The sequence below is a fragment of the Scyliorhinus torazame genome, chromosome 14, assembly GCF_047496885.1.
Source record: "Scyliorhinus torazame isolate Kashiwa2021f chromosome 14, sScyTor2.1, whole genome shotgun sequence".
NCBI classification, from domain to species: Eukaryota; Metazoa; Chordata; class Chondrichthyes; order Carcharhiniformes; family Scyliorhinidae; genus Scyliorhinus; species Scyliorhinus torazame.
Genome location: NC_092720.1, coordinates 33,571,692 through 33,594,474, shown reverse-complemented (window position 1 = coordinate 33,594,474; position 22,783 = coordinate 33,571,692). Strand labels below are relative to the sequence as shown.

Below are 22,783 nucleotides of genomic sequence, written 5' to 3'. Positions count from 1 at the left end.
TGAGACCTGATGGGTGGGGTATGGGAGATAGGAGCTTGCTTGCTGTCTTCATATAATGTTTAATCTCTTCTTAATTTCCTATGGGAGTCCCGCGCGGTTTGAGGTGTGAAACTGGAGATTTTCTTGGTGACGTGGTACACGGCCCTCTCCTCATCGTATGGTTGCCTGATCTGGAAGGGAATCTGATTGCATAGGGAGTACCAGCGTAATCCCCCACAGCTCTGGGGTCCTTGGGGTACTTTCATTCCTCTGTTTTTCTATTCTAAAGCTGTGGGTATAATGCAATCTGGTGTTGTTGTCTACATTCTGCTTGTTGCAGATTAATCTTGTATTCGTGGGGGGAATGCGCTGGGGATTTTCTCCCCACTAATCCCATTTTATTCATTCCTATGTTGGCAATGACCTCTGGACCTGTTTTGCATCGATACCTATGACTTTTTTCTCTTTTTCCTTTGTTTTCATGTGACTATTGTAAAAGAAAAACATGAAAACTTCAATAAAAGTACATTTTTTTAAAAAGTTGATGAATTTTGTGTTCTTGCAGATGGAGAAATGGGGCTCTATGCTAAACCCTGTTAGGCTAATCATAAAAGAGGATTAATGAAACATGGGGCGGGATTTACCAACTAACCGGCAGCGTGCTTTTTCTGGTCCTGGGATTTCCCGCTGACCGCACTCCTCGCCACCGGGAAGCCCGTGCGCCATTGGTGGGACCGGAATATCCTGCTGGCGTGAACAGCCGGTAAACTCTGCCCCTGGTGTTCCCTCAACTCAAGCTCAACAAGGTCTGAAACCTTTCATTTGCCGGTCTGACTTTTACACTTCTGGTATCAGCAAACCTCCCAGTCTTCGAGGAGAGAGAGTTGATGAGTATGAGAGAAAACATGAGCGGATGCAAGTGACGGACTGAGTACAAGAGAGACGCGTGGGTTGGAAGAGGAAATGAGTTAGTGCAACTTTAGTAAATGAAGCATTTTGTGATGTTTGACAGATTTCCGAACGGGTATAGAATCCAAGCTCTCTCTCTTCAAATTAACACTGAAAGAAATGAGTTACAGCTCTGGCCTTCTGCGTTATCTAGCAAGCCAATCGAGAAAGCTGCAACCCTTCCAAAAATCAGAGAAGATACCGAAGACATGTGATAATTCTCGAATTCCTGATACAATCTAAGTAATCTTGTAATGTGAAATTGGCAAAGTCTTCAAATGATTAAGTAGGTCAGGTCTCTAAAAAGATGTGATACTTGCTTTGCTACAAAAAGGGGAGAAACCTGCACCAACAGGAAAACTCCTAAAAGGGAAGAAAGGAGCAGAGGATTTTTTAAAAAGCAGGCACGTGGCGGATAAAAAAGGGATTTGAATGCAGCAGATGGTGAACCGAAGACTGCATAAAATGGAAATGAGAACGGAGAATGCTGCATAACTGGGATGGGAAATGCTGCATAACTGGGATGGGAAATGCTGCATAACTGGGATGGAGAATGCTGCATAACTGGGCTGGGAAATGCTGCATAACTGGGGTGGGAAATGCTGCATAACTGGGGTGGGAAATGCTGCATAACTGGAGAGGTAAAGTTGCAGAAGAGGATGGGGAATATTGCCTGAAAAAGGAGTGGGAAATTGAGCTGCAGAAAAGGGAGTAGGTAAATGCGATATAAAAAGGATAAGGAATATTGCAGAGAGTGCTGAAAAAAATAGGATATGGAAATCTGCATAAACAGACCAGAGGCTGGGATTTTCCGCTCCGGTTTACGTGGGAATGGCCCAGCTATGGGAGGGGAAACTATCGTGAGAAGGCGAAAGACGCGTTTCACGATGATGCCAACCCAAGAAGCTATTGCCCCCTCCCCATCAGGCGGTGTTTCCCACCCATACACCAGTATCAACCCCTACGCAAAAAAACATCCATCCATGGCGGCGAGATGTCAGAACGGCATGAGCGACGATTGATCACAGAAGGAATTCACCAGGTGAGCAGACCTCCCAGGGAGCCCGGTTGTGAGTGCAGTGCTCATGGGGGAGTGGGACGTGCCAGGGTAGTGTCAGCTTGTTGCCAGGGTAGTACCGGGAAGGGGGGAGGGGGGCGGTGGTGAAGAATATTTCCTGGCTTGCTAGCTCTGCAATGAGGCAGCCTTTAAAAATAATGCCCAGGCATTGAGTGTTCGAGCTGATGGCCTGGTGGGCCAATCAGGGGTCGACATGGGAGGGGGAAAGCAGAAGGAAAGGGAGGGAGAGTTGCTCCAGGCATAGGCCTGACCAAGTCTTTGTTTGATAGGGTCCCACACATTGGGCGGAATTTTACCATGCTTTTTCAAGGTGTCAGGCTCAGACTGAAACCCGGCGTGCAACTCCCCAGTTGCTCAGACCAGTTTTCACTCCAGATAGTGAATCTCTTTAAAGAAACAAAAATGAGTGGCCGTGGTTTACACCGTCACTCTGGTGAGGCGTGGCCTGATAGAGCTGGTACTCAGTTCCAGAGATTTGGGTGCCATCTTTAAACGGGTCAAAACTGACGTGGAATCCCCGCCCCCCCATCCCCCCCCACCTCCCTGGATAATCATTGGGGGTTTCTGACCCCCCCCCCCCCCCCCAACAAAAGTATTGCCGAGGTTCCCTCCCCATATGCCTGCACATTCCCCCCTTCCACCCACCATGGGGCTTCCACGAGGGCCAGCCCCTGGCTCTGTCCCGTGCCAAACTGGCAATGTCAATGCCAAGAGAAAATGCCAGGGTACTGGCCGGGCATGCCCCCCCCCCCCCCACCCCTGGGGCTATACTGATCTTTGCACTCCTGGAGGGATCCCCTCGACTGAATCTTGATTTTCTTTTTTTTTTAATAACTTTTTTATTAAGGTGTTTGAAATTTTTTCTAAAACTAACAAAAACAATGGCATCAACATGGTAAAATAAACATTTCCCCCCCACCCAGCCCAATCTTCACACACCTCTACCAAACAACAACAATCCGCCCCCCAGAATGCTGCTTCTGCTGACATTTTTAATTTTCCCCGAGAAAGTCGACGAACGGCTGCCACCTCCGGGAGAACCCTAACATTGACCCTCTTAAGGCAAACTTTATTTTCTCAAGACTGAGAAACCCAGCCATGTCACTAATCCAGTGCTCTACACTCGGGGGCTTCGACTCCCTCCACATTAATAAGATCCGTCTACAGGCTACCAGGGAGGCAAAGGCCAGGACGTCAGCCTCTTTCGCCCCCTGAACTCCCGGATCATCCGACACTCCAAAGATCGCTACCTCCGGACTCGGCACCACCCATGTTTTTAGCACCGTGGACATTGCCTTAGCAAAACCCTGCCAAAACCATCTAAGCTTCGGGCATGCCCAAAACATGTGGACGTAATTTTCTGGGCTTCCCGCGCACCTCGCACACCTATCCTCTATCCCAAAAAATGTGCTCATCCTAGCTAGCGTCATGTGTGCCCGGTGAGGCAGCACGGTGGTGCAGTGGGTTAGCCCTGTTGCCTTACGGCGCCGAGGTCCCAGGTTCGATCCCGGCTCTGGGTCACTGTCCGTGTGGAGTTTGCACATTCTCCCCGTGTTTGCGTGCGTTTCGCCCCCACAACCCAAAAGATGTGCAGGCTAGGTGGATTGACCATGCTAAATTGCCCTTAATTGGAAAAATGAATTGGATACTCTAAATTTATTTAAAAAAAGAATGTGTACCCGGTGGACTACCTTAAATTGTATCAGACTAAGCCTGGCGCACGATGGGCAGGTATTCACCCTGCTTAGGGCATCTGCCCATAGACCCGCCTCTATCTCTCCTCCTAGCTCGTCCTCCCACTTGCCCTTAAGTTCCACCACCGGAGTTTCCTCCGCCTCCGAAAGCTCCTGGTAAATATCCGATACCTTCCCCTCTCCCACCCAGGTACTGGAAACAAAGACCGGCACCTGTTTTCTCAGGAAGTCGCGCACCTGCAAATACCTAAAACCATTCTCTGCTGGCAATTTAAATTTATCCTCCAAAGCTTTCAACCTGGGAAAGCTCCCATCTATAAATAGATTCCCCATCCTTCTAATTCCTGCCCTCTGCCAACTCCGGAACCCACCATCTAGCCTACCCAGTACAAACCTGTGGTTGTTATAAATCGGGGTCCAAATTGATGCTCCCTCCACTCTCTTGTATCTCCTCCACTGCCCCCAGATCCTCAGAGCCGCCACTACCACCGGGCTTGTGGAGTATCGGGCCGGTGAGAACGGCAGAGGTGCCGTTATCAATACTCCCAGACTGGTGTCTTTACATGACGCCTCCTCCATCCGCTCCCATGCCGACCCCTCCCCCACTACCCACTTCCTAATCATGGCTATATTAGCCGCCCAGTAGTAATTACAGAAGTTCGGCAGCCCACCCACCCTCCGACTGCGCTCCAGCAACACTTTCTTCACTCTCGGGGTTTTACTCGCCCACACAAAGCCCCAAATAATCTTATTCACCCGCTTGAAAAAGGCCTTAGGGATGAAGATGGGGAGGCACTGAAAGACAAACAGAAACCTGGGGAGGACCGTCATTTTCACAGTCTGTACCCTCCCCGCCAGTGATAGCGGGAGAATGTCCCATCTCTTAAAGTCCCCTTCCATTTGTTCTACCAACCGGGATAGGTTTAACTTGTGTATACGTCCCATTTCGGGGCCACCTGGATTCCCAGATATCGAAAGCTCTTCCCTACCATTCTAAGCGGCAGCTCTCCCAGTCTCTTCTCCTGCCCTCTTGCCTGGATCGCAAACATCTCGCTTTTCCCCATGTTCAATATATACCCCGGAAAATTGCCAAAATCCCCCAAGATTCGCATTACTTCCCCCATCCCCTCCAACGGGTCCGAAATATACAAGAGCAGGTCATCTGCATGGAGCGAGATCCGGTGCTCCACCTCCCCCCACCCCCCTCCCGAACCAGCCCTTTCCAGATCCTAGAGGCTCTTAACGCCATGGCCAATGGCTCTATCGCCAGAGCAAACAGTAACGGGGAGAGGGGGCACCCTTGCCTCATCCCTCGGTGTAGTTCAAAATACCCCAACCTCAGCCGGTTCGTACGCACACTCGCTACTGGTGCCTGATAGAGCAACCGCACCCAGTCAATAAAGCCCTCACCAAACCCAAACCTTCCCAGCGCCTCCCACAGGTAATTCCACTCCACCCGATCAAAAGCCTTCTCCGCATCCATCGTTACCACCACCTCTGCCTCCTCTCCTTCTGAGGGCATCATAATAACATTTAGAAGCCTTCGAACATTGGCCTCGAGTTGCCTGCCCTTAACAAATCCAGTCTGGTCTTCCCCTATCACCACCGGGACACAGTCCTCTATCCTTGTGGCCAGTATCTTAGCCAGCAGTTTGGCATCCACATTCAGTAGAGAAATCGGCCTGTATGCCCGCATTGCTCCAGATCCTTCTCCCGTTTCAGGATCAATGAAATCGAGGCCTGCGACATTGTTGGGGGGGGGGGGGGGGGAGGATTCCCTTCTCTCTTGCTTCGTTAAATGTCCTCACCAGCAGTGGGCTCAATATCTCTGAAAACCTCTTATAGAATTCCACCGGGTAGCCGTCAGGCCCCGAGGCCTTGCCCGACTGCATGCCCTCCAGCCCCTTGATTATTTTCTCAATCTCAATTGGGGCTCCCACCCCCTCCACCAGGTCCTCCTCGGGAACCTCAGCTGATCCAGAAATTGCCTCATCCCCTCCACCCCAGCCGGGGGTTCTGACTGATATAATTTACTATAAAAGTCCTTAAACACCTCGTTCACCCCGCTGGGTCCAGGACAGTATTACCATCTCTACTCTTTACTTTACCTATCTCCCAGGCCACCTCTCTTTTCCTGAGCTGGTGTGCCAACATTCTGCTTGCCTTTTCCCCGTACTCATAGATCGGCCCCCTTGCCTTCCTCAACTGTTCTACTGGAACACAGTTGGGAATCTGAATTGTAGCCCAATATACAGGAGGTTGAGAGTCGTGAGGTCATGAGTAAGGTTTCAAAGTTGCAGGGGTGTACCGGCAGGCAGGAAGGTGGTTCAAAGTGTGTTTACTTCAATGCCAGGAGCATCCGGAATAAGGTGGGTGAACATACGGCATGGGTTGGTACCTGGGACTTCGATGTTGTGGCCATCTCGGAGACATGGATAGAGCAGGGACAGGAATGGTTGTTGCAGGTGCCGGGGTTTAGATATTTCAGTAAGCTCGGGGAAGGTGGTAAAAGAGGGAGGGGGTGGCATTGTTAGTCAAGGACAGTATTACGGTGGCAGAAAGAATGTTTGATGAGGACTCATTTACTGAGGTAGTATGGGCTGAGGTTAGAAACAGGAAAGGTGAGGTCACCCTGTTAGGGGTTTTCTATAGGCCTCCAAAAAGTTCCAGAGGTGTAGAGGAAAGGATTGCAAAGATGATTCTGCATAGGAGCGAAAGTAACAGGGTAGTTGTTATGGGGGACTTTAACTTTCCAAATATTAACTGGAAACGCTATAGTTCGAGTACTTTAGACGGGTCCATTTTTGTCCAATGTGTGCAGGAGGGTTTCCTGACGCAGTATGTAGATAGGCCAATGAGAGGCGAGGCCATATTGGATTTGGTACTGGGTAATGAACCAGGACAGGTGTTAGATTTGGAGGTAGGTGAGCACTTTGGTGATAGTGACCACAATTCGATTACTTTTACTTTAGTGATGGAAAGGGATAGGTATATACCGCAGGGCAAGAGTTATATCTGGGGGAAAGGCAATTATGATGCGATGAGGCAAGACTTAGGATACATCAGATGGAGAGGAAAACTGCAGGGGATGGGTACAATGGAAATGTGGAGCTTGTTCAAGGAACAGCTACTGCGTGTCCTTGATAAGTATGTACCTGTCAGGCAGGGAGGAAGTGGTCGAGTGAGGGAACCATGGTTTACTAAAGCAGTCGAAACACTTGTCAAGAGGAAGAAGGAGACTTATGTAAAGATAAGACATGAAGGTTCAGTTAGGGCGCTCGAGAGTTACAAGTTAGCTAGGAAGGACCTAAAGAGAGAGCTAAGAAGAGCCAGGAGGGGACATGAGAAGTCTTTGGCAGGTAGGATCAAGGATAACCCTAAAGCTTTCTATAGATATGTCAGGAACAAAAGAATGACTAGGGTAAGAGTAGGGCCAGTCAAGGACAGTAGTGGGAACTTGTGCGTGGAGTCCGAGGAGATAGGAGAGGTGCTAAATGAATATTTTTCGTCAGTATTTACACAGGAAAAAGACAATGTTGTCGAGGAGAATACTGAGATTCAGGCTACTAGACTAGAAGGGCTTGAGGTTCATAAGGAGGAGGTGTTAACAATTCTGGAAAGTGTGAAAATAGATAAGTCCCCTGGGCCGGATGGGATTTATCCTAGGATTCTCTGGGAAGCTAGGGAGGAGATTGCTGAGCCTTTGGCTTTGATCTTTAAGTCATCTTTGTCTACAGGAATAGTGCCAGGAGACTGGAGGATAGCAAATGTTGTCCTCTTGTTCAAGAAGGGGAGTAGAGACAACCCCAGTAACTATAGACCAGTGAGCCTTACTTCTGTTGTGGGCAAAATCTTGGAAAGGTTTATAAGAGATAGGGTGTATAATCAGCTGGAAAGGAATAATTTGATTAGACATAGTCAACACGGTTTTGTGAAGGGTAGGTCGTGCCTCACAAACCTTATTGAGTTCTTTGAGAGGGTGACCAAACAGGTGGATGAGGGTAAAGCAGTTGATGTGGTGTATATGGATTTCAGTAAAGTGTTTGATAAGTTTCCCCACGGTAGGCTACTGCAGAAAATACGGAAGCATGGGATTCAGGGAGATTTAGCAGTTTGGGTCAGAAATTGGCTAACTGGAAGAAGACAAAGGGTGGTGGTTGATGGGAAGTGTTCAGACTGGAGTCCAGTTACTAGTGGTGTACCACAAGGATCTGTTTTGGGGCCACTGCTGTTTGTCATTTTTATAAATGACCTGGAGGAGGGCGTAGAAGGATGGGTGAGTAAATTTGCAGATGACACTAAAGTCGGTGGAGTTGTGGACAGTGCGGAAGGATGTTACAAGTTACAGAGGGACATAGATAAGCTGCAGCGCTGGGTGAGAGGTGGCAAATGGAGTTTAATGCCGAAAAGTGTGAGGTGATTCATTTTGGAAGGAATAACAGGAAGCTAATGGTAATATTCTTGGGAGTGTGGATGAGCAGAGAGATCTCGGTGTCCATGTACATAGATCCCTGAAAGTTGCCACCCAGGTTGAGAGGGTTGTTAAGAAGGCGTACGGTGTGTTGAAGTCCCCTCCCATGATCAGGTTATGTGACTCTAAATCTGGAATCTTACCTAACTCCCACCTCATAAATTCCACGTCGTCCCAATTTGGACCATATTTGTTCACAAGTACCACTCGCACCCCCTCCAGCTTTCCACTCACCATTATGTGCCTATCCCCCTTGTCTGACACGATTCTCCCTGCCTCGAATGCCACTCGTTTGCTGATCAAGATCGCTACCCCCCTGATCTGTGAGTCCAGTCCTGAGTGGAACACCCCTTCCTCAATCTCTGGTCTGTAACCTTTAGGTGTGTCTCTTGTAGCATTGCCACGTCCGCCTTCAGTTCCCTCAAATGCGCGAACACGCGAGCCCACTTGACCGGCCCATTCAGTCTCTCACGTTCCATGTGATCAGCCTGGACGAGGGGCTTCCAACCCCCCCCCTCCCCCCTGCCGTCTAGCTATCACCCTTTTTAGGCCAGCCTCGAGCTCGCGCCCTGCGCTTCCTCGAGTCCCCACTCGAGCTGTCGCCGTTCCTGACCTCCCATTTGTCCCCTAGTAACAGTTCCTCCCGTCAGCAAAGTAGCGCCCCCCCCCCCCCCCTCCAGCAACAACACTAAACACCCAATCCCCCAACTCAAGCTCCAGCTTAACACCTGTCCACCCTCCACTGCGCTTCCGAGAGTCAGCTGACCCAGGCAGACTCGATAGCTCCCACCTCTGGCACCAAGCAGTCTGTCTCCCTATTGTACTCTCCTCTCTCCCCCCCCCACATGAATAAACATTTTAAAAGCATCACATTCCCCAGTAAACAAACCACAGAAAAAAAAAAGTGAAGAATCAATCACTTTGGAAAAGTAGTCACCCAAAAATCAGAACTAAATTCAAAGCCCATCCCCCCCTCTAACAAGGTCCCTGCAAGACAGATCAACCTTTAACCACCCACACAGACCATTATTTCACATAGAGCTAGCTAAATTTTTACAATCCAGCACCACAAATCGCTGCCACATTACTTCTCCAAGGCTTAACTGTCTTTTAATTCGCCTCCAGCTTCATTTCTTTAATAAAGGTCCGTACTTCGTCTGCCGTTTCAAAGTAGAAGTCCCGTTCCTCATGTGTGACCCACAGGCGGGCTGCGTACAGCATCCCGAACTTCACCCCTTCTTAAAGAGGGTCGTTTTTGCCCGATTGAACCCAGCTCACCTCTTGGCCAAATCCGCTCCCAGGTCCTGATAAATGCGCAACTCACAGTTCTCCCACTTGCTGCTCCATTCTTTCTTGGCCCACCGCAAAACGTGTTCCTTGTCCATGAACCGGTGAAAACGTACCACCATGGCCCTCGGCGGTTCGTTCGCTCTGGGCTTCCTCGCGAGGGCTCTGTGCGCTCTGTCCAATTCTAGGGGTCGAGGGAACGCCCCAGCCCCCATCAACTTCTCCAACAGGTCCGTCACATAGGCCCTCGCATCCAATCCCTCACTGCCTTCAGGGAGGCCAACAATTCTGCGATTATGCCTCCTGGACCTATTCTCCAGGTCCTCCAGCTTCTCCTACATTCTTTTCTGGCGGTTGTTCATCATCCCCACCTTGCTTTGCAGCACGGTTATATACTCCTCGTGCTCGGACAACATTTGTTCGACCTCCTGGATCGCTCTCCTGTGGGTTTCCTGATTCTGGATCACTTGATCAATCGAAGCCTTAATCGGGTCCAGCGTGTCCTTCTTCAGCTTGGCGAAGCAGTCCTCAAAAAACTTCACCAGCTGCTCCGTCGACCACTGTGCCGTCTCCCCGCGGCCCTTGCCCTCCGCCACGCTGTCCCGTGTTACCAGCTCTGCTTGTGTCTCCCTTATAGGACTTTGTCGTCTCACATGGCTACTTCTGGTCCAATTCTCCATACACCGGAGGGGGATTTCTCCTTACTGCCTCACTCTTCGCAGCTTTATCCCATAAAATCCGAATAAAAACCGGGGGAAAAAGGTCCAAAAGTCCGTTACAGGCGGGAGCTATCAAATGTGAGACCTACCCCTCCATGGCCGCCACCGGAAGTCCCTGAATCCTGATTTTCAACAGCAGTTGTGAACCTCGCTGACGTGGCAGTACATTGCCGAGGTTTGAATATTCAGTGAGGGGTCATGCGGAGGGTGGGGCTGGGTAACCATATTAACATTTGTTCAATACATTAAAATATGGTTCCCACCGTTTGTGGGCGTGAACCTTGTGATGTTGCCGGTGAGGTGCAGGGAAAATCGGAAAAGGTGATCTCTCCGGAGAGAATCGTGTTTCCCAGTTCTCCCTGGATTTTCAGCAGGGTCGCCATTCACCCTGGCAGTGAAAACAAGCTGAAAGTCGCCCCCAACATCTGCAAAGTTGCTCCATCAATGGGCGTGATTCCGTGGACTCAAGTTAAGGTCAGCTGGACGGCATGTTTAGTGGGGTGTTTGTCACTGGCTGCAGCGCCGAGAAAGACCCCGCTATTCAACAGCACTTTGTCAGCTTTCTTTTGGCCTCGGAGGGTTTCTCCCCACCAAGGCTGCACTTAGAGGGAATTCCTGCTGGGGACCTGAAGCTCGCCAACGTGAAAGGCACCTCGAGGGCGGCATGGTGGCACAGTGGTTAGCACTTGTTGCCTCAAGCTGCCGAGAACCCGGGTTCGATCCCGGCCCTGTATCTGCGTGGGCCTCACCCCCACAACTCCCAAAGAATGTGTGGCGTAGGTGGATTGGCCACGCTGAATCGCCCCTTAATTAGAAAAAAAGAATTGGGTACTCTAAATTTATCATTTAAAAAAACGGAAAGGCGCCTACCCCACCCCAAGCCCGACCCCTAGCAGTGCCACCCAGACATCCTGATAGTGTCAGGGTGGCAGTAACAAGGTATCAGGCTGGCAGTAATAAGGTGCCTAGGGGCCAGGAGGAGCGCCAGAGTGCTAACTTGCTCTGTCCCCGACCACGCAGGGTTCTCTAATGGCCACGCTTCTGTAGACCATTTCTAAACAGTGCCCTGGCGAGGTCTCCCAGGTCCAGCCGGTGAGCTCCGGGCACCGGGTGAATCTGGCGTCCAGGTATTTAAATGAGCTGTAAGATCGCACAGCGGGTGGAGCGAGTCGGGCGATGCTTCGGGCCCAACGTGGAGGCCAATTTGAGGCTTGCCTGCGATTCACCCACTGTGTCCGGATCCACGCCCCGGGGGGGGGGGGGGGGGGGGGGGGGGGGGGCGCTGAATTGTGCCAAATATCTGGGAAGAGCTGATAGGTTGTCAATGTGTACAAAGGATGTGTATTTGCAGCTGAAAGCTTTACCTAAACCCATCACCTCGCCACATTGATGAATCTCACATTATGCAAGAGAAGAGAAACATTCCGGGATGAGGTACAATTAAAAAACACAGGTTCAGAACACGGAAGCAGCATTGGAAATTACATCATCCAGAATGAAGCTGGTATGAAGTATCGCTCTAAAAGGAAGCTATTATTTTGGTATGATAGAACATTTGTTACCATTCAGAATGCAAGGGTTATTGGGATGTCAGGGTGAAATTGGTTTAGGGTACAATAATATAGGGCAGTGACAAATGAAAAGTTGCACCTTGCTGTGCTTATTTCTTGATTTAAGCTGAATTGAGCATGGAGCCGAGAATATTGCCGGTCCCACTAGAGAAGAAGAGGAAGCCACATCATTTTAATCTCTGGCTAACACTGATAATAGGAGACTATGAGCCAAAAGACAAAATAGACAACGGACAAATAAGTGGGAACTTGCATAAAAGACTCTTGACGTAGTCTTTCACAAACATGAAAAAAACAATGCAAAACAAAAAAAACATTTTGAGCAAAAATGTATGACTGACAATGTGATAAAATACCACCAATACCAATTTGATAAAAAAAAGGTCTAAGTAATGCTCAACATCCTTCCCTCAAAGACCACCAAATACAGGTCATTTATTTCATTGTGGGATCTTGTTGCACACAAAGGGCTGCAGTGTCTTCCTGCATAACAACAAACTCTTCTCAAAATAATTAAGTACTTTAGGACTTTTTCAACAGATAATCTAATGTAAATTCAGTCTTTCTTTCCTTCTCAACTTTCTTTTTAAGAAGTGCAGCGGCAAAAAAAAAGTGTTGGGACGGCACGATGGCACAGTGGTTGGCACTGCTGCCTCACAGCGCCAGAGACCCGGGTTCAATTCCGACGTAGGGTGACTGTGTGGAGTTTGCACGTTCTCCCCGTGTCTGCGTGAGTTTCCACCGGGTGCTCCAGTTTCCTCCCACGGTCCAAAGACGTGCAGGTTAGGTGGATTGGTCACGTTAAGATTGCCCAAAAGGTTAGATGGGGATAGGGGCCTAGGTAGGGTGCTCTATCGGAGCTAGGACCGGTGCAGACCCGTATGGCCGAATGGCCTCCTTCTGCACTGTAGGGATTCTATGATTCTATTCTATTCTATGATTGTTTAGCCAGGCTGAAATTCGGACTGTACACAATCCGTACAGGAAAAGAAACGTATGTCCACAAAGTTTCCTCGCTTCAGTTTTGCACTACAGCCAAATAAAAAGCAAACTGCATGAAGTCATTACAAAAATACTAATCCCTTCAGGAAGATCAAGTGGGAGGAACGGCATGATAATTACATTTTCTCTTTCATCTTTCACGACTTACAGAAATTTGACTGTCATGGTGCGGCGTTAGGGCTGTCCCTCACTGACTCATGAGTGGAATTGATTTAAGGGAAAAAAAATCAAGGAGGGAAGGGAGACATTTCTGCGGAGACCGCTATCTGACCTAGAGGGAATACGAGCTGCAGTAACACAATCACCCATTCATTTGCCTGGGATAAACATTGGTCAGCACATTGCGTAGAGCTCTCCTGCTCTTCTTCGAAATAATGCCACGGGAACGTTTCTGTCCACCTGAGAGGGAAGACAGGGCTTTGATATCTCATCCGAAAGATGCCAATTGTACTTTTAAGTAGTATTAGGGTCACTAAATTTCAAAAACAATTGTAGCTCCGTGTCACACGATAGGAAGAACTTTGTTTTACATTATTGTGCCAAGCCACAAAGGAGTAATAATAGGATTAACTTCCTGCAAGAAGATGACTGTTTTTCAGGCAAAGGATACTCCATTTCATAGTTATAAAATAAAGAAAGCTTTAAGAGTATCCATCACGCTTTCAATTACATGGTATTGTATAAAACACCAATGGATGAATCATAATTAAAAATCCTTCAGACAAAAACATGCACAATAGAAAATAAAGTCGGTCACTTCCCTTTTTCTGACATTGACTGAATCTGGCATCCTCCCAAGGAAAGAACCAAAGGATTTGCCAGTCTGGAGCGACTTCTTATGTAAGTAATTAGCCTGTAAGCGGCCTCCAGTAGATGCTATTTAGAGCACTTCAACACAAAGAGTAGCTGAGCAGTGGCCTTAAAGGAACAGGTCAAGTTGACAACTAACCTTACAACATCCTCCAGTCTCCGAAATAGCCAAAAACAATGTCACAGTAAAATTGCTAATATTGCAAAAAAGTCCCTTTTGAGTGAACTTTTTCCTGTACCGTGCATGCCATACATTATTTTATCGAACTATATCTTAATTTACATGTGTGTATTTAACATGCCCAAAGCTTAAGCTGGAAGTTATCATGCGATCAGTAAACACAATTTCCTTATTTCATTGGTGGAATCATTCGAGGGAGATGAGGGAGCTGTACCGTTTAAATTGTTTTGGCACAAGTTAATTCCCTTTCTGTCTCAGACTTCAGAACTGTTCCTGAGGTCCCCATCAATTCTCTAAGCCACTGCACCTCTGCTATGTCTCTGCTACTGTCTTTGAGTGCCTCGGCTGTTCTTGTTAAAGACTAATTGGTTTGATCTACTAGCCATTATTGAGACTTAGTTGCAAAGTGATCAAGATTGGGAACTAAACCTTCCAGGATGCTTAAAATAAAAAGGAAAGGCTGCCCTGATAATAAGAGCTGAGAAACAGCAAGGGGCACAAAACATTGGTGTGAGTAACTTCTTGGCCCCCTAACAGCATTTTGAGTGTAGACAGGGGATAGGAGACAAATATAATCGGGTAATACAGTAATCATTCAGGACTTTAATCTTCTTATAGACTGAGCAAATCAAATTTCAGTAATAGGGTGGAGAACGATTTTATGGAATGCATACAAGGTAGTTTTCAAGATCAATATGACAAGGAGTTAAAAGGGAGCAGATTAGCTTGAATCTAACAAGGCAATGAGAAAGAGTTAATTAATAACCTCTTCCTCGAGGGAAGTGTGATCATAATATGAAAGACTTTCATCTTAAAAGTGATTTGATTAAATCTGTAAATAGGGGGTTCAATTCAACTAATTGGGAACAAAATCCCATAGCGAGCACGTTTAGTCGGGTGTTTGCCGGGGCTCGCAGCACTGAGAAACACATGGCTATTCAACGTGACTTGCGTTGTACAAGGGGCCTCAATGGGGAACGCGTGGCCGAGGCCGCACATAGCCCCATTTTGTACTGCACTGCTCGCTGGAACTCCCCAGTGTGGCGGGAGACAGGATGCTATTTTCAAATGGTGTCCCGATCTCTGAGCCCCCCCGCCCCCCCGAACACCCATGCAGGCACCCAACCTGATCCCGTGTGCACACAAAAAATGCCAGCTTGGTACCATGGCAGTGCCAACCTGGTAGTGCCCATACCAGCTGGCAGTGTCACCTGGGCAAATTGGCAGTGCAAGGCTGACATCCAGGTGGCAGTGTCAGGGTGTCGAGGTGGCATCAGCAGAGCCAGGGCACCATCCTACCCAAGGAACCCCCATGAGTTCCGTTCCGTCCCCCAGTGCGGAACGGCGCTCGCCCGAGGTCTCTGAGGCAAAGGGGATGAATCCCAAAGCCACGGGTACCTCGGGAATCTGCACATTAAAGTAAGACTAACTGTCTCGCTCTAATATACAGGTTTGCCAAAAAGTGATCCCGCCCACAATGGGTGGGATTTACATCGCAGCATCTCTCTTGAGATCACGTTGGATATTGCGAGGCATTGCGAGCCAGGTAGATCCCGGGGGCCGGGTCTCCCAGCTTGAATCGCCCATGCTGTATTGCGCCGCGCCGCTTTTCAGGTGGAACGTGGTCATTGGACCGCGCCCAGGGTCTTAAATCTAAACAAAGGAAACTACATAGTTATGAAGGGCAAATTGCCTAAGGTAGATTGGGAAACTGCATTAATATATGATAGTGAGCCAACAATGGCTAGTACAGTTAAACATTTAAATAAATAATTGTGAGCCTGAGAATTGAAAGGATTTCAGAATTCAGCAAAGGAGGACCAAGAGATTGAAAAGAGAAAATGAGGAAGCTTCCGGGTGCGGCGATGACCAGCTGAGTCGCACGTTTCGGCAGCTCCCGGTGTAACGGACTTTTGGGCTCTTAATAAGAGCCCCAACGGCAATTTTAACGGCTAAAAGTACTGTGCGGTGAACCAGAAGGGAATCCCCCCTGGATACGGATGGAAAAAGGAGAGGAAGGTGGCCGGATTGCGGAGGATCCTTTAGAGCAGCGGCAAGGAAGGCAAGCAAAAACCAAGATGGCGTCGGAAGGTGGCAGTTTAATATGGGGCCCTGAACAACACGAGTTTTTGAAACGCTGCGTGGAAGAACTCAAAAAGGAAATGAAGAAGGAGCTGTTGGCCCCGATATTACAGGCGATCGAAGGGCTAAAGGAGGAGCAAAAGACCCAGGAGCGGGAGCTTCGGGTCGTGAAGGCAAAGGCTGCCGAGAATGAGGACGACATACAGGGCCTGGTGGTGAAGACGGAGATGCACGAGGCACACCATAAACGATGTGTGGAAAGGCTGGAGGCGCTGGAGAACAACGCGAGGAGGAACAACCTAAGGATTCTTGGCCTTCCTGAAGGTGCGGAGGGAGCGGACGTCGGGGCATATGTGAGCACGATGCTGCACTCGTTAATGGGAGCGGAGGCCCCGGCGGGTCCGCTGGAGGTGGAGGGAGCATACCGAGTGATGGCGCGAGGACCGAGAGCAGGAGAAATTCCTAGAGCCATAGTGGTGAGATTCCTCCGTTTTAAGGACAGAGAGATGGTCCTTAGATGGGCAAAGAAAACTCGGAGCAGTAAGTGGGAGAACGCGGTGATCCGCGTATACCAAGACTGGAGTGCGGAGGTGGCGAGAAGGAGGGCGAGCTTTAATCGGGCCAAGGCGGTGCTTCACAAAAAGAAGATAAAATTCGGAATGCTGCAACCGGCAAGACTGTGGGTCACATATCAAGGGAGGCACCACTACTTTGAGACGGCGGATGAGGCGTGGACTTTTATCATGGAAGAAAAATTGGAATGAGCGGGTTATTAAAAAAAAGAACGTTTGAAACAAAGTGGTGGGGCGAGTATGGGGGGCGAAGAAGGGGGGAAAGAGGAGTTTTATGTTATTAATCCTGCGATGTGGTAACTTTTCTCTCTTCCACAGGAGTTGGTGGGGGGAGGAAAGGAGGTGGAAGAGATGGGGCGTTGGCCATTGGGGGCGGGGCCAAGGGGGAAGCGCGGGCTCGGTTCCTGCGCTATGATAATCATGGCGGGAATAGGGAAGCAGGAAGGAGGGGGCATCGCACGGTGCGAGCCGAGGTCACGGGGGGAAGCCGAGGTCGGCCAGAGTTTGCTGAGTTCTGGGAGCAACATGGGGGGTGTAACTACGCTAGTGGGGGATCTAGCGGGGGGGGGGTGGGAGGGGGGAATTATTGGGCTGCTGCTGGGGAGAGGGGGGAGCTGGTATGGGGTGGGATGGGCGGGGGGGCACCGCCTGGGGGGGGGGACACAGCTGCGTGGGAACCGGGTGAGGAGCTGGAAAAAGGGGATGGCTAATCGACAAGGGGGGGGTAAAAAGCCCCCCAACCCGGCTGATCACGTGGAACGTGAGAGGGCTGAACGGGCCGATAAAGAGGGCACGGGTACTCGCACACCTTAAGAAACTTAAGGCAGACGTGGTTATGTTACAGGAAACGCACTTGAAACTGATAGACCAGGTGAGACTACGCAAAGGTTGGGTGGGGCAGGTGTTCCATTCGGGGCTAGATGCGAAAAACAGGGGGGTGGCTATATTAGTGGGGAAGCGGGTAATGTTTGAGGCAAAGACTATAGTGGCGGATAGCGGGGGCAGATACGAGATAGTGAGTGGCAAACTACAGGGGGAGACGGTGGTTTTGGTAAACGTATATGCCCCGAACTGGGATGATGCCAATTTTATGAGGCGTATGCTAGGATGCATCCCGGACCTAGAGGTGGGAAAGTTGGTAATGGGGGGAGATTTCAATACGGTGTTGGAACCAGGGCTGGACAGGTCGAGGTCCAGGACTGGAAGGAGGCCGGCAGCAGCCAAGGTGCTTAAAGATTTTATGGAGCAGATGGGAGGAGTAGACCCGTGGAGATTTAGCAGACCTAGGAGTAAGGAGTTTTTGTTCTTCTCCTATGTCCACAAAGTCTATTCGCGAATAGACTTTTTTGTTTTGGGAAGGGCGTTGATCCCGAAGGTGAGGGGAACGGAGTATACGGCTATAGCCATTTCGGATCACGCTCCACATTGGGTGGACTTAGAGATAGGGGAGGAAACAGAAGGGCGCGCACCCTGGAGAATGGACATGGGACTAATGGCAGATGAGGGGGTGTGTCTAAGGGTGAGGGGGTGCATTGAAAAGTACTTGGAACTCAATGACCTGCTGACAACGGGTACTGCAGAGGCACAGTGGAGGAAGGCACAGGGTGTACAGTACGAATATGGGGAGAAGGTTGCTGGCCCACCAATTGAGGAAAAGGGGAGCAGCGAGGGAAACAGGGGGAGTGAGGGATGAGGAAGGAGAGATGGAGAGATGGCGCGGGGAGCGGAGAGAGTGAATGGAGTTTTCAAGGCATTTTATAAAAAATTATACGAAGCTCAACCCCCGGATGGGAGGGAGAGAATGATGGGCTTTCTGGACCGGCTGGAATTTCCCAAGGTGGAGGAGCAGGAAAGGGTGGGACTGGGAGCACAGATTGAAATAGAGGAAGTAATGAAAGGAATTAGGAGCATGCAGGCGGGGAAGGCTCCGGGACCGGATGGATTCCCAGTTGTATTTTACAGGATATATGTGGACTTGCTCGCCCCGCTACTGATGAGGACCTTTAATGAGGCAAAGGAAAGGGGACAGCTGCCCCCGACTATGTCTGAGGCAACGATATCGCTTCTCCTAAAGAAGGAAAAGGACCCGCTGCAATGCGGGTCCTATAGACCTATTTCCCTCCTAAATGTAGACGCTAAGATTCTGGCCAAGGTAATGGCAATGAGGATAGAGGATTGTGTCCCGAAGGTGGTCCATGAGGACCAAACTGGGTTTGTGAAGGGGAGACAGCTGAATACGAATATACGGAGGCTGCTAGGGGTAATGATGATGCCCCCACCAGAGGGGGAAGCGGAGATAGTGGTGGCGATGGATGCCGAGAAAGCATTTGATAGAGTGGAGTGGGATTATTTGTGGGAGGTGCTGAGGAGATTTGGTTTTGGAGATGAGTATGTTGGATGGGTGCAGCTGTTGTTTAGGGCCCCAGTGACGAGTGTGGTCACGAATGGACGGGGATCTGCATACTTTCGGCTCCATAGAGGGACAAGGCAGGGATGTCCTCTGTCCCCATTACTGTTTGCACTGGCGATTGAGCCCCTGGCAATAGCATTGAGGGGTTCCAAGAAGTGGAGGGGAGTACTTAGAGGAGGAGAAGAACACCGGGTATCTCTGTATGCGGATGATTTGTTGTTATATGTAGCAGACCCGGCGGAGGGGATGCCAGAGATAATGCGGACACTTCGGGAGTTTGGAGAATTCTCAGGATATAAGCTGAACATGGGGAAAAGTGAGTTGTTTGTGGTGCATCCAGGGGAGCAGAGCAGAGAAATAGAGGACTTTCCGCTGAGGAAGGTAACAAGGGACTTTTGTTACTTGGGGATCCAGATAGCCAAGAATTGGGGTACATTGCATAGGTTAAATTTAACGCGATTGGTGGAACAAATGGAGGAGGACTTCAAGAGATGGGACATGGTATCCCTGTCACTGGCAGGGAGGGTGCAGGCAGTTAAAATGGTAGTCCTCCCGAGATTCCTCTTTGTGTTTCAGTGCCTCCCGGTGGTGATCACGAAGGCTTATTTCAAAAGGATCGAAAAGAGTATCATGAGTTTTGTGTGGGCCGGGAAGACCCCGAGAGTGAGGAAGGGATTCTTACAGCGTAGTAGGGATAGGGGGGGGCTGGCACTACCGAGCCTAAGTGAGTACTACTGGACCGTCAATATCTCAATGGTGAGTAAGTGGATGGGGGAAGAGGAGGGAGCGGCGTGGAAGAGATTGGAGAGGGCGTCCTGTAGGGGGACTAGCCTACAAGCTATGGTGACGGCCCCATTGCCGTTCTCACCGAAGAAATACACCACCAGCCCGGTGGTGGTGGCGACTTTGAAAATTTGGGGACAGTGGAGATGGCATAGGGGAAAGACGGGAGCCTTGGTGGGGTCCCCGATAAGAAACAACCATAGGTTTGCCCCGGGGAGAATGGATGGGGGATTTGGAATATGGCAAAGAGCAGGAGTAACGCAACTGAAAGATCTGTTTGTGGATGGGAAGTTCGCAAGTCTGGGAGCGCTGACCGAGAAATATGGGTTGCCCCAAGGGAATGCATTCCGGTATATGCAACTGAGGGCTTTTGCGAGGCAGCAGGTGAGGGAATTCCCGCAGCTCCCGTCGCATGAGGTGCAGGACAGAGTGATCTCAAAGACATGGGTGGGGGACGGTAAGGTGTCAGATATATATAGGGAAATGAGGGACGAGGGGGAGATTATGGTAGATGAGCTGAAAGGGAAATGGGAAGAAGAGCTGGGGGAGGAGATTGAGGAGGGGCTGTGGGCGGATGCCCTAAGTAGGGTGAACTCATCGTCCTCGTGTGCTAGGCTAAGCCTGATTCAATTTAAGGTGTTACACAGGGCGCATATGACTGGAGCACGGCTCAGTAAATTTTTTGGGATAGAGGATAGGTGTGCGAGATGCTCGAGAAGCCCAGCGAATCACACCCACATGTTCTGGTCATGTCCGGCACTACAGGGGTTCTGGGTGGGGGTGACAAAGGTGCTTTCGAAAGTAGTGGGGGTCCAGGTCGAACCAAGCTGGGGGTTGGCTATATTTGGGGTTGCACAAGAGCCGGGAGTGCAGGAGGCGAGAGAGGCCGATGTTTTGGCCTTTGCGTCCCTAGTAGCCCGGCGCAGGATACTGTTGATGTGGAAGGAAGCCAAGGAGGTGGAGACCTGGATAAATGACATGGCAGGGTTTATAAAGCTGGAACGGATTAAGTTCGTCCTAAGGGGATCGGCTCAAGGGTTCACCAGGCGGTGGCAACCGTTCGTCGAATACCTCACAGAAAGATAGAGGGAATGGAAAAGAAGAAGGAGCAGCAGCAGCCCGGGGGGGGGGGGGGGGGGGGGGGGGAGGAATCAGAAGGAGTCTCAGGGTTATTAATATATATGTATAATATGTATAGGTCGTTGCTATAAATAATTGTATATTGGATTGTTAAACCATATATTTGGAGAGTGTTTATCTGAGACAAGGCAGTTGCCATTTAGTTTTCGTTTTCGTTTTTGTTATATATTATATATTCTTTGTTTATAAAACAGGTCATTGTTATTTATGCTGTTATATTATTGTGTAAAGGATACATAATGTACTGTGATGGTTGACCAAAAATTTTCAATAAAATATTCTTAAAAAAAAAAGAAAAGAGAAAATGAGAGTATGTTAGCAAGAGACATAAAAACAGTTTGCAAAGCTTTCCATAAGTATGTAAATAGAAGGGGAAGAGTGAAAGCAGACGTCAACTCATTAAAGACAGAGACTGGTAAAATTATAATGCAGGGTAAAGAAATAGCAGAGCCATTAGACATGTACTTTGCAGCTGCCTTCGCAGCAGGAGGCAGAAAAAACATTCTGGAAATAGTGGGTAATCGAGGGACTGACAAGAATGAGGCGTGCACCATTTGGTCACGCCCCTTTTGGGCAGCATTCTGATTCCGACACCTCGCGGGTCTTGGATACGTCACCCGAGGCGTAAATGCTGCTGGGAAACCCACGGGAGGCCTCTGACGGGATCTACCGGCTGCGTTGCACTCTCACTCGATCTACAACGCAGCCGGTAGATCGTGCCCATAGACAGGTTAAGTGAGGGAGCAACAACATGGCAGTCAGAACACAATCTGATCTTGCTGAATGGCCAAGCATGCTCGAAGGGCCAAGTGACATACTCAATTTCCTGCTTCTTGTTTTCTGTGAATGTACTACTGCACCGTGTCAACATTTAAGAATGGGTTAGATATCTAGTTGAAGGAAAGGGTAATAAAGGACTCCTGTTCATGTGGAATGTAAATACCAACGCGGTCTTGCTGGGTTAAATGACTTCTTTCCATGTTGCAATTTCTACATAACCTAGTATTGAACAAAACAGTGACAAAGCAGCTTGTAACCACAATTTCAAAGAGAACTGAAAGAGGTTAGAAAGGTTTTTACACAGAAAATAATTAGAACATGGAAGTTGCTGTCCAAACTATTGCTGGAGCAAAGCCCATAAATTCTTTTTAAAATGAATTTTATAGTTTCTTGCAAAAAATAAAAATATTCAAAGAAAACAGATAGGTGAGTCGAATTGGAGTTGGGAGCTTCTGTGGAGATAAACACCAATGCAAATTTAACAGCCTGAATGACCTGTTTCTGTACATTCTACAATTCTATTAATATGTAAAAGCTTTTCATTTGACATTTCCCCATGCTCTTTGCAATACAATGGATAGATTTTAATAAGTATACAAACAATACAACACCAGTTAGTGCAATATAAATCGATCGGCCCTTATTTAAAAAATAAGCAAGGACTAAAAATAAAACGTAACAAGATTATTTCCTTGACCCACTTATTAGCTTCTCCTCAGTTGTGTTAGAATTTAAAAAGTTCCTTGTTTACACCCTTCCGTGAATCACATGGCCAGATTATTCTGCAGTCATGATATCAACCTACTTTTAATTGTTATAATCATTGTTTTTATATGATGCATTTTATATCTGTGTATTAAAATAAATGTAAGAGTGTAAGTTCAAGGCTGTATTTGAACTTTGTTTTTTGTTCTCTAAAACATTGGCCGGAACTTTCCGGCTGTTCACACCGGCAGGATCTTCCCGCCAATGGTACCCCCATCGGCGGTTTCCCTGTGGCGAGGGGTGCATTTAACGGAAAACCCCGTTGACAACAGTGGGATAGATCCCGCTGCCGGCCAATGGCGGCCTGCCTCTCGCTACCACGAAACACACGTCAGGTTGCACGGTAAATCCTGCCCATTGTCTCATCCATTATGGTAACTTAAAGCTTGATTTCCCTGCTGGGAATCTACAATGGTCTGCTCGGTACATTAGAAAAACATTTATTCTTTGTTTTTCTTAGTTTCCCTTGCCTACTTTCGATAAGACTCCATCTTGTGGATCACCTGAAACA

General features: G+C 48.8%; 1 protein-coding gene across 2 annotated transcripts in view; it reads right to left on the bottom strand.

Moving 5' to 3' along the window:
- Positions 1-22,783, bottom strand: part of LOC140389619 (sodium/hydrogen exchanger 9-like) — a 570,848-nt gene that overhangs the window by 240,840 nt on the left and 307,225 nt on the right. The gene's annotated exons all lie outside the window — the stretch shown is intronic.